The sequence below is a fragment of the Arachis stenosperma genome, chromosome 5 (genome assembly GCF_014773155.1).
Source record: "Arachis stenosperma cultivar V10309 chromosome 5, arast.V10309.gnm1.PFL2, whole genome shotgun sequence".
Taxonomy (NCBI): Eukaryota; Viridiplantae; Streptophyta; class Magnoliopsida; order Fabales; family Fabaceae; genus Arachis; species Arachis stenosperma.
In genome coordinates this window covers 121181330-121193010 of record NC_080381.1, presented here as the reverse complement: position 1 = coordinate 121193010, position 11681 = coordinate 121181330, and the positions used below count along the sequence as shown (strand labels likewise).

The following is an 11681-nucleotide window of genomic DNA, read 5'->3' as shown; positions in this document are numbered from 1 at the left end:
ATAGCATCACTACTCAACAATTTGTACAATCATCTAATTGCAAATATCCCATTTCTAATTCTGTGTCTTACTCTTCATTATCATCTACTCAACTCTCTTTTTCTCTTGCTGTTACTACTGTTGATGAACCAAAAACATATGAGGATGCTATCAAAGAAGATTGTTGGAGGAAGGCTATTAGTCCAGAACTCTTGGCCCTTGAACAGACTAAAACCTGGTCTCTTACCCCTTTACCACATGGCAAGAAGGCAATCGGATGCCGTTGGGTTTTCAAAGTGAAATTCAATCCTAATGGTTCCGTGGAGCGACATAAGGCCAGATTAGTGGCGAAAGGCTACACTCAACGCTATGGTTTGGATTATTTGGATACATTTAGTCCCGTGGTTAAAATCACCACTGTGAGACTAGTTTTGGCCCTCACTGTCATCTATGGTTGGCACTGCCACCAACTTGATGTAAACACTGCCTTCTTACATGGCGACTTGAAGGAAACAGTGTACATGCGACCTCCACCAGGGTTACCCATCTCATCTCCTGACCTAGTGTGCAAACTTGACAAGTCCCTCTACGAACTCAAGCAAGCAAGTCGACAATGGAATCTCAAGTTATGTTCCGTTCTTCTCACTCATGGTTACAAACAATCAAAGACTGACTATTCTCTTTTCACCAAGTTGACTGCTAATTCTTCATTTACTGTCATACTTGCTTATGTCGATGATTTAGTATTGGCCGGCAATGATCTAACCGAAATTCAATCAATCAAAACCATCCTTGATGTTCAATTCAAGATCAAGGACCTTGGTAATCTCAAATATTTCCTTGGCTTCAAGGTTGCAAAAACTAAAGCTGGCATTAGTCTTTATCAAAGGAAGTATGCCTTATATCTTTTGGAAGAATGTGGTTTATTGGGTGCCAAACCAGCCTCCACCCCTATGGAATATACTCTGAAGCTTTCAAAAGAATCTGGTTCCCCTCTCACAGATGTTAAGCAGTATAGAAGACTTATTGGGCGTTTGGTGTACCTAACAAATACACGGCCAGACATCAGTTTCGCCGTAGCCAAACTCAGTGAATTCCTCGACAAACCAACAAATTCTCATTTGCAAGCTGCATTTCGTGTCCTCAAGTACATCAAGTCTACACCAGCCTCTGGCTTATTTTTCGCAGCATCCTCGGAACTCAGACTCTCTGGATTTGCAGATTCTGATTGGGCTCAATGTCCAGATACACGTCGCTCTATCACAGGATTTTGCTTCTTTCTTGGCTCATCCCTCATCTCTTGGAAAAGTAAGAAACAATCAATAGTGTCTAGATCATCCTTTGAAGCAGAATACAGATCACTCGCCACAGCCATTTGTGAAGCTCGTTGGCTTTCCTATCTCCTCAAGGATCTTCAAATTCCTCATCCTCAACCCATCTCTTTGTATTGTGATAGTCAGTCTGCCCGGCACATCGCAGCTAATCCAGTCTTTCATGAGCGTACCAAGCACATTGAGATCGATTGCCACGTCGTGCGTGATAAAATTCTTAGTGGCATGCTTCATCTCTTACCCATTTACACCACTGATCAAGTGGCTGATGTGTTTACAAAACCTTTGTCACCAGCTCTCTTCTCTTCTTGTGTTTCCAAGCTTGGCATGCTTGATTTTCATCAACCAAGCACTGCCAGCTTGAGGGGGGCATATTACCTGACCCTTTACATGATTTAGCTAGAATATGATTAGCAATTAATAATGTATTGTTTAGATGATTATCAGGTTGATTAGTTAAGCTATCCTTGTAATGAACTTGTTAGTCATAGCCAATATAAATAACTAGGCAACTAACAGAATGTGTAACTGATTCCCAATTTTCAATTCATTCATCTTTCTTTCTTACTGTGTTCTCTGAAAACTTCTCTTTCTCCTTTTCGCTGATAACTTCCCACATTCTTAACAACTACAAATTCAATGCACTACACTACGCTATAAAATCAACGGAATTAATTGGTTAAATAATCTCACTAATACACATTTTTTTCTAAATTATTTCACTCTTATTATTTAACCTTTTGGTTTACTTCTATTTACATGTCAAGAATACATGAATGAAAATGGAATTAACGAAACTATATCCGCGAGCTAGGATTAATGTGGATAATCCAGAATTAGGGGAAGACATATTATTTCTTAATATATTTATGGGTAATATATATATTAATTATCATTATAAATTAAATTATTTTACATTAAATAATTTATATAAAGATAATTTTATTTATTGTCATAAATGTTGAATTAAATAAATTGTTATTATTTTTTATTTAAAATTAAATAAAATTAAAATTAGATATATTATTTTATTTAGATTTTGGAGTTTAATAGGTGTCACATTCTAATATAAATAGTGACTTCATGATTTTAATTTTTAATACATTAAAGTCGCTTCTGTAGTTCTTTTCCTATCAAAGGAGTTACGATTCAATTCTATAAAAAAATAGATTAAAAAAGATAAAAAAAATCAAACTGTTACGATTATACGTTTTTGCATTTTTAACTTTTTTTTTTAATTATTTAATATGCATGTTGTTGAGATTGAAAAATCCTTACATTTTTAACAAGGCACACATGTCAAGAACACTCAAACTGATCCTATTGACATATCTTTCAAATTTTTTATATAATATTATTTTTTATTGATGTATTTTTCACCAAATATTAAGTGCTAATATAGATAATGATGTATTCTGTGTTTTTTTTCTCATACTATCACGATAACACAATTTTACTTGAGCACATAGAGAAAATAATCACGAAGAAAGAAACAAATAAAGTCGCAGAGATGAAGTTCATTACCATAAAATATATATTTTAATTTTGAAAATATGATAAATTTTGTCTTGTTATTTGTTGACCTTTTTTTTGTTAAGTGTTTTATAATAAAACAATATTGTGTTTGTGTTTGATTTTTTTTTTATCCCTTTGACTTTATGTTGTGATATTTTTAAAATCTTTTTTTTGTCCTTCATCATATTGATCATTCCCCCATAATTTTGGTCTTTTTTATATTTATTTGGTCTTCTAATTCTATAAAATACGAGACACATTTTATAAAATTAATTATTAACTCAATAAAAAAATTAATTAACTTAAAATATGAAACCTATTTTAATAAATTAATCAAGCTTTTTAAATACGAAAATTTACAGTTAAAAATCATTTAAAAAAATAAAAAAATTTACAAATCAATTAACCTTCTAGTCTGCTTGGATGTTTGTCTATTTTATGATTATATAACTTATTTTTTTACTAACCCTTATGCGCAGAAAATCATAGTAGTAAAATGTTTTAAAATTATTTCATGTTTTAATAGGTGAACAATAAAAAATATGAAGCATTGGGTACATACCTCAAACAAAAGAAACAAATTGTTAATAACCTTCAGAAGATGTACTTCATCAATCAATCAAATTTTTGTATTGGTTTATCCCCACCTATAATTCTTTTATTTCATGCTATGCTACCAAATTTTTATGGTACTTCTTGATTATTTTGTTTGGGTCTGTTCTAGCATTTTTGTCTATAGAAAACTTAAGCTTTTTTCATAATAACATCTGTTAATGCCTTAATGGTGTACTGAGAATATAGAGACTGTAAAGATAAAGAATATCGAGATATATGTATGTGAATTGAGAGAATGTATATGAAAATGAGGTTTGAGTAAATCTTAGAAAAGTACTATAAAAGTTTGGAGACATAGGTGAAAGAAAAGCATTATGGGTTGGGGTAAACTAATAAAAAATTTTGGCTAATCCATGGAGTACATCCTCTTAAAGTTATTAATAATTTGTTTCTCTTGCTTGAGGTGTATATTCAATGTTTCATATTTTTTATTGTTTATCTGTTAAAAACATAAAATATTTTAAAATATTTTACAATTATGATTTTGAACGCATAAGAATTAGTGAAAAATGAGGTTATAACCTATAACTATATAAAATAGATAAACATCCAAGCAGACTACGAGGTTAATTGATTTAAAAGAATTTTCAAAATGATTTTAAACGGTAAATTTTCGTTTTAAAAAGTTTGATTGATTTATTAAAATAGATTTTATATTTTAAATTAATTAATTTTTTAATTGAGTTAATAATAAGTTTTATAAAATGTGTCTCATATTTTGTAGAATCAGAAGTCCAAGTAAATAAATAAAAAAAAAACCAAAATTATGAGAGAACTAAATATGATTAATAGTAAAAACAAACCAATTTTAAGGATATAACAACGTCAAAGATAAAAAAAAGGATCGAACACGAACATAATATTGTTTTATTATAAAACACTTAACAAGAGAAAATTTAAAAAAAAGTCCACAAATAACAAAAAACGACAAATTAATTTATTATATTTTTTAAATTAAAATATTTGTTATATTTTACCGATAATAAATTTCACTTCAGCAATATTGTGTTATCGTGACCGTATGAATAAAAAAAAAATTCACATACAAGTGTTTTTTCATACAAGTTATATAAATTATTATTTTTTTTTCTTTCTCTATGCTTCTCTTTTTTTTTCTCATTTTTGAAGTGTTTTATCTTTATCGTCGTGTTTCTCCTCGTTCTTCTTTTGATTTTGCAATATTATGTGTTTTTTCTTCTTTGTTTGCTTTTTTCCTCCAAAAAAGAATTATGAGAATATGAAATAAAAAAATGAAGAAGAAGAAGCAGCAGAAGATGAGAAGGAGAAAGAGGAAGAGTTCTGAATTATGCATAAGGTGTATTTCAACGAATTTTGGGTATATTTTTTAAATCCTTTTGGTATATTTTTGTAATCCTTTGGATGTATTTCTATAATCGTTTAGGTGAATTCCTGTAACCGTTTGGGTGTATTTCTGTAATCGGTTGGGTGTATTCTGTAATCGTTTGGGTGTATTTTTGAAGTTTCATTATCTTCAAAACGATTTTAAAACTTGATTTTAGAAACCATGAAAATAAAAAAAAAAACGAAACAAAAATACCAATGATAAACGCAGATAAAACAACGAATGAAAAGGCAAAGAGAGAACACACGAAGGAGATCGAACAAATTTGACAAGAAACCCGTTTTCATGGAGGAAGAAAAAGAATAGTAGAAAAAGAAGAAGGAGAAGAAGAAGGAAGAGGAGGAGGAGAAGGAGAAATGCGAAACACGCCATGAAAATCGTATATGGGGCAGCATGCTTTTTGTTAAGTTTCTCCCAATTTATATGACTTGTATGTGTAGCATTCCTCTAAAAAAACATAAAACAGTAATACACCATTAATTATATTAGCACTTAATATTTGGTGAAAAAATATATTACTATAAAAAGTATTATATAAAAAATCTAGAAGGCATCTCAATAGGATCAATTTGGGTATTCTTTACATGTCTTATTCTCTTTTTGGGTTATAGACATTAATTCTAACTTGCTTAAATATAACTTCGTTAACTCTATTTTTATCCATATATTCTTGTAAATAGAAGTAAATGAAAATGTTGAATAATAAGAGCAAAATTACTTGAAAAAAGTGTGTATTAGTGAGATTTAACCTACTAATTTCATCAATTTATAATATAATGTGGTGTAGTGCATTGAATTTGTAATTTTTTTTTTGTCAAAAAGATTGGATAACCCCCAATTTTAAGTATCACAATACACATATTCACGCACCCACACTTTGAGGTTTTATCAAATCTCATTCTAATCTCAGCTGGAGTTTAAACTTGGTGCAGCTTGTTTAAGAGGCAATATAATTGCCACTTGATTTAGGCGAATTTGTAATTTTCAAAAGGCCATTTTCAATTTTCTTTTGGGTAAGTTGATTGATCTTAGGATAATAGACACGGCCGCATAAAAATTTTTAATTTTATTTTAAAAATTTTTGAATTTAACATATTATAATTATTTAATTTGTGATTTTTCTATTTTATCATCATTATTATTATTAAGCATAATACTCTGTCATTCAAAAGTTTTATGAAGCTGTAAGGTTAATTGTATTTTTGAATTAGTGTTTATAAATATGAAATTATTTTGTTATTAATGTGATTCTATAGATTTAATTATATTTGATTGAAATTTGGTTAATAATATTTAATGCGATATATCTTTATCAAAAATATTATTTGTGCACCAAAATTAACCATTAAAATCAGTTATTAATGTATCTGTATATAAATATATGTATGGTTTAATTTATTTTTAGTATATATTTATATTTTAACATATATTTTATACTAATAGCTGATTTTTATATACATGTAATATTATTCTATCTTTATATATATAAACTTAAAAAGCAATTACTATAAAAAATATATGGTACTTGAGTAATGATGTTAATAGTCAAAATACATTTTTAATAAGTATATAATTACTAAGAAATATTTTTTGTAGATTTGTATTATATTTTTTATACCTAATATAAAAAATTATCACATAATCCCCACCAGTATTACTCTTTTAAAATTATTCACTTTTAAACAAATATTCTAGAAATAAATAAATAAATTATTTATTTTAGAATTTAAACAGAAATTTATTACTAACGTATTAATTACTCATCATCATCATATACAAGATTATTTAACGTAAATTATTTACTTAAAAATACGTTGTTTGTTATTATTATTATTATTACTTAAATTCTATTTATTAAATATTAATTCATAAATTTAAAACTTATTTTTAAATTATTAACTCCTAAATTTTAACTCTAAATTTTAAATTGTTTATTTATTTAAAGAGTTTATATTTTATATTTTAAGATTTAAAATATATAATTTATAATTTAGAATTTATAATTTAAAATTTAAGATTTATGATTTTAGAATATAGGATATAAGATTTATGCTTTTCAATATTTTAAAGATATGTGGCCAATATGTGTTACAAACAATAATTTAAAATCAAATAAAAATTCATTCGTCTGGTACTGCATTAATGCTTCATTAAAGTTGTACATCATTGTTTGAAATAGGAGTGTATATAGAGTGGGTTATATTGGGTTTGGTTTAATCCAGATTCGATTCGAAATATAGATCGGATCTAATTTTAGGATTCTAACCCGATTTTAAATTTGATGAAATCTACGTACCTTCGAATCGGATAAATCAGGTAAAAATCAAGTCTTAGCATGTAAAAATCACATAATCTTCAATTATTATTTCATAATTCACATAGTAAAATTCACTTAAAAAAATATAACAAGAGCCAACTATTCTCTAAAATTAAAGTATAACCATAATCAATACTAATATTGTCTAATAACACCAAATATTTAAATCAATACAAATAACACAATATTATATATTAGTCTAAAATCTTATGCATTTTAAACATAAAACATTAACTTATAATCTTATAATGACTAATAACACAAAATATTAAGGTTTACAATATTTAAATTCCAGATAAGAATAGCCATCATTCATTACTAATAACACAAAATATCAATTTTGTATGATGAGCAGACCACCCGAGTTATGTCCCGGACCCGACCCGAAATAATGACCAGGTCTTTTTTTTAGACCCTTACCCGACCCTAAACCCAATAAAATCACACTAAGTTAGTTTCTAAAGTATTCGGAATCGGGTCGAATCTTCGGGTCGAGTCGAGCCATGTTCATCCCTAGTTTGAAATAGGATATACACATTTCATTACATACATGTAATCTGTAGGAACTAGACTGAATCTAATGTCCTCCCAATTGATGTCAATTTTGAGAGAGAATTTGTAACATTTGTCAATTTTGTAACTTTATTCATAAAAAACTTGTAACTTAATAACAATTTTTTGTAACAAGTTAAGAAATGAGTGAGAATCAATGGAGACTCATGATTTTTATGTCTCTCGTAACAAGTTAGTATAATGTCTAATTATTTTTTGTGTGCTTAACAATTTTGTGTTTGTTAATATGCAGTCATGCCAAGGAAAAAACGCATAAAAAATTCATTGAAGTTTGTAGATGAGAGGGAAAACAACAATACTTCTCATTCACTTCAACCTCCAGCACCAGCAGCATCTGAAGATACCACTGTAGAGGCTGGTGAGGCTCCTTCTCAAGCTCCTTCTCAAGTCGCTGCAAATTCTATTTTATCTGATGGAGCCACACGTTGTTCTAACTCAAAGTCTTCATCTGCTTAAAATGTGGAGATAATTAGCATTAATTTATATTGCATAACTAGTGTAGAGGCAACTGATTCACAATATTAATTTTAATAGATAGAAAAACCTTAAAAAATTCTCATAACTTAAAATGGTAAATGATAATAATGACCTCTTTTTGAAATGTAAACCTCCCAATTTCACCAAAAAATTTCACTTACCATCACTCGTCTCAGATTATGATGATGGCTTTTTTTTATTTATTTTATTTTTTTCTTTTGGCCATTATTTAAGATTTATATATTATGAAAAACAATGGGATTGTAGCAGCATGTATATATGCTTCGGTGAACTTGAAGAGTCACTTACTAACTAGATTATTATAACATTGTTCTTTTATTTATTTTTTTAATTACCTATTTCCTATATTCATTTCTCCCATACCCTATGATTCTAATGTCTTTTTTCAATCACTACTTCTATTTGTAACAAATATTATACACTGTTATCATTTAAATTATTTTTATTTTTCATAAGACTCTACAAATGTGAAGAAGAAGGCTAAGATCAAAGTCAAGGATGTTTGCAACTTATCTAAAGAAGACCGTGTAATTGTAGAGGTTGACGAAGAGGGTGCGACATATGGTGAAGCACAAGGTTTACTTGCTGGCTATTGTGGTATATTAGCAACTAATGCACGTATCTTTCCAATTAGCTTTGAAAAGTGGTCAGGACAAGAAAATGGTGGCATGCCTAAGTCTTTCAAGGATGAGTGCTTTGATTCAATGATAAAGGTAAAATCCATTTTATTTGAAACTTTTATTAGTTCAAGTATTTATTTATTTATTTATTTATTTATTTTTTGTTTGAAACCCCACTTCCATTTTACAAGCATAGAAAAGATTGCCTATAGGTATTGCATTCAAAGTATTGCAAAGAAGTGGGGAACATATAGTCAAAGATTGTGGAATGAGTTCTATGATCCAACCATGAGAAGAGAAGTATTGGTGAACAATGTGCCTGATGATATTCTAAGAGATCAATGGGCTTGTTTTGTCAATTATCGACTAAAACCGTCTACAGTTGTAAGACACTAAACAATTCATTTAGTTATTGTTGTACTTTAATTAAAAAAAACTATTAATTGAAGTTATTATATTTATTTTTAACAGCTTTGCATGAAAAATAAGGAAAATCGAAGCAAGCAAACCATTCCTCACACTTGTGGATCTAAATCCAACTCTCGGAAGCGACATAAGATGTATATATATACACACACTTGGTACATGTGTGATTTTACATTATATATGTTAATTGTTTAACCTTTTATTCCTTTTTTTTTTAAGTACTTGAAAACGGGAAAGAAGTCTAGTAGAGGAATGATGTACATTGAAACACATAAGAGAAAGGATGGGTCTTTTGTAAATAACGAGGCATTAACTATAGTGGTAAGTGTTTTGTAAACCTTTGCTATCTTATGTTATTTTATTTGTATGTGATCATGTGAAAATAGAATTTGAGAGTGGTTGATTGTGGATTGAGATATATGATGATTATAGGAAAGTGGTTTACTGCACTTGCATGCACTTTTCACTTTAAATAGGAACAAATTGAGCTGAATATGTGTTGCTACTTTTAAATTGAATAGTTTCTATTTATTACTTTTAAATAGGAACAAATTGAGCTGAATATGACACAGTCAAATGCACAATTTGAGGTGTCCCCTAATTATGCTGTTGGTAAAGTTTTGGGGCCTGAACACTCTGGGAGAGTTCGTTGCATGGGCATGGGAGCAGCGCCTACGAATACCTTTAGGAATGTGAGAAGTCGGCTTAATGGGATGACCATCTCCACTAATTCAGCTGGATCTTCTTCGCCTACTACTGCTGCAATTTTACAGGAAAAGATCAATAATTTGGAGTTCGACTTACATAATTCACAGCAAAAGATTACTAGTCTAGAGTTTAAGTTGCAGCAATCATTTGATATGATGAAAGCATATCTAATGATGAAGGAAGGAGGAATTCCCGAAGCGCTTGTCGGCTTCTTTTCTACTCGAGAAGTAACTTTATAATAAATTCATTTGTCATGAATATAAGTTTAGATGGAATAATACTTATTAATAATGGAGTCTAATTATTGAAATTGAACATGTTCATCTCATCAATTCTAATTATTAAATAAGCGTGATACGCTAAAAGTAAAAGGCTCAAATGATAACAATTGTTGTGTTTAATAGTTATAGTAAAGCTAGTGTTATATTAAAGTTATTACATTATTTTACCAACTTGTTTCATTATCAGTGGTAACCCACTACTCTGCTGCTGCGTTTTGCATGAACTGCTGAGGAAGCTATAGCCATATATCATTAATTTTTCTAAAACAAATCAGCCTCACAAAAAAGTAATCATATTTTACTGAACTAGGCTGAACCCATGAACACCAATACATAAATAAACAATCGCTGCAATTTAATTTTTCTGAACCCTAGTTTGAAATAGGACTCTGATCTTAAAATTTTTTAGGATTAAAATAATACATTTAAAACATTAAAGAACAAAATATGAGTTAGTTCTAATGTGGATATTAAAACAGTTTTTTATCCTTAAAATAAAATACAATACTGCCCAAAATGAAAACGTTTAGGACCGAAATCTTTCACCATGTAAGACAAGAGCTCGAACTATTCATGGGATTGTCAACATATACCAAAAGAAAAGAGGGGGAAAAAACAGAAAAGGAAAGGGAAGAATTGTGAAAATGTCAATTCTGTCCAATAAAAAAAATGATGAAAATGTCAATTAAACTTTAAGAGATACTATGACAAAAAAAAAAAGAAAAAGAAGAAAACTTTAATAGACACACTCCACTAAAAACTAATTATAAAAGGATAGTTTTTTTTTAAAGGGTTTAGGTAATTAACAATTTTTAGTAAAAATTTTTATTTCTGCTCTCAAACTTTTCCCAAAAAGGACATAAAGAGCATACTTAATTACTTATTAGTTAATTTCTTTATTTTTATAATCTTATATTGTTTTAGCTTTCCCGTAAATTAAGTAATAAAAAACTTTATAACTCATTATCAAAAATACACTCTTTTTTACAATCTTACTAACTTGTAATTTTTTTTTAGTGTGAATGGAACTTAATAAAAAAGTATTTCTATTTCTTTCTCTCTTAAGATTGTTAATCGTCTTATTAAATTACTTTTAATTAAGAATGCACACTTTGTTTTTGGTATAATGAAAATGGAATAATTAAATGCTACATAAAATGGAATGTGAATTAGAAAAAAAAAAGTCAAACATATAAATTTTTTTATATATCTTTTATAGTCCTGTACTATTAATATTTTATTGATAACTGAGATTATTCACTTTATTATTTAAAATATACTCCCCTTATTTCAGAAGAACTAATAAATCCAATTAATTAAAGTGAAAACTAATTTATCTATCTGCATTGAAAGTTTTGTCAAGGAATAATTCAAAGACTTATTTATATATAACTAAAATTAGTTTAGTATTTTTCTTATACTTATTTCAAAAGAGACGAATATATAAATCAAATA

General features: G+C 28.4%; 1 long non-coding RNA gene across 1 annotated transcript; it reads left to right on the top strand.

Annotated features, from left to right (window-relative positions):
• Positions 1 to 7929: 7929 nt before the first annotated feature.
• Positions 7930 to 9543, top strand: LOC130978953 (uncharacterized). The gene is made up of 5 exons (XR_009086496.1): positions 7930 to 8051; positions 8648 to 8904; positions 9024 to 9195; positions 9283 to 9371; positions 9457 to 9543. It is a non-coding gene; the product is annotated as an uncharacterized LOC130978953 (long non-coding RNA).
• The last annotated feature ends 2138 nt before the right edge of the window (positions 9544 to 11681 follow it).